This window comes from Carlito syrichta, unplaced genomic scaffold, assembly GCF_000164805.1.
Source record: "Carlito syrichta isolate Samal-C Ts95f unplaced genomic scaffold, Tarsius_syrichta-2.0.1 Scaffold314799, whole genome shotgun sequence".
Taxonomy (NCBI): domain Eukaryota; kingdom Metazoa; phylum Chordata; class Mammalia; order Primates; family Tarsiidae; genus Carlito; species Carlito syrichta.
The window spans coordinates 101,933-103,124 of NW_007258895.1; the positions used below are offsets into that span (position 1 = coordinate 101,933).

General features: G+C 40.9%; 1 protein-coding gene across 8 annotated transcripts in view; it reads left to right on the forward strand.

Moving 5' to 3' along the window:
• Window positions 1-1,192, forward strand: part of COPS3 (COP9 signalosome subunit 3) — a 37,155-nt gene that overhangs the window by 1,620 nt on the left and 34,343 nt on the right. The gene's annotated exons all lie outside the window — the stretch shown is intronic.

The following is a 1,192-nucleotide window of genomic DNA, read 5'->3' on the forward strand; positions in this document are numbered from 1 at the left end:
TGCCCAGGCGGGTCTCGAACTTGCGGGCTCAGGCAATCCACTCACCTCGGCCTCCCAAAGGCGTGGGATTACAGGCTGAGCCACCGAGCCCGGCTCTCATTTTTCTTATTGATAGAAGTTAGGTTCACAGGTAAGGCACAGACTTGCATTTTCTATGAATGAAGAGTCTGTTCATTAGTTCATGTATGCTACAAGTAGTTTCTCCTTCTTGGGATGTAGTGTGGTTAGATTCAGGTTGGAATACTGCCTCAGTCACTTCTTGTGGAGCCACTTAATTTTCCTGGGCCAATTTTCTCATTTACAAAACAGAACTAGGGCTGTGGTGTGTATCAGGTGTGACTTATCTGAGGGCTTTGCATACCTGCTCTATGCAAGGCACTGCTTTAGAAACAGTCATCTAGGCAGAGATAAATATAACTCACTGCCATCAGCTCTGTGCCTCACACTCACTGCACAAAAGTGTTTATGAGTTTCTGTTTTCTCTGGTCTTATGCAGAATTTTCTAACATAAACCTTAAATGAAGGGAATATTATAATTTCCAACTTTCTCTGAATTTCATTGGCCACATCTCTGGTTGGGCTTATTTTGGATGCACCCTGTGATACTTAAGCTTACTTTTGACTCCCATTGGCCCTGAACTAGTTAGTTATCTAATGACTTCATAGTGACCCAGCTTTTATTTTAAGTCTCAACTTGGATTGGCAGGTAATTGGGGGAAAATTAATGAATTGAAATGCATATTTCTGGGTGTTTCAAATCGTTGTTAATGTATTCTGAGTGGTGGTTTAACAAAAAGGGCCAGTTATCCAACTGGAAGAAGCAACTTCATACCTACTAGAGAGACCTGTAATAAAATGATGGTGAGTTGGTATTTCCCAGCTAAATTTGTATTGAGAGGTGATACCTAATAAGATCCTAGCTTTTGTTTATTCTTGTATTACAGTGCATGTAATAATAATGGTATATTTCCTTTGGTTTTGGTGAAACTTATAAAATTTAGAAGTGTTATAGAAGTCTCAGTAATTAAATTATCAAAGAACCTAGCTACAGTCACTTGTACTTTTAAGCATTATACTACTCTGTGTTTTTTTTTCTTTTTGAGTTGGAGTCTCACTCTGTCGCCCAGACTGGAGTGCAGTGGCCGCTCCCGGCCACCGCAGCCTCAACCTGCTGGGTTCCGGCTATCCTTCC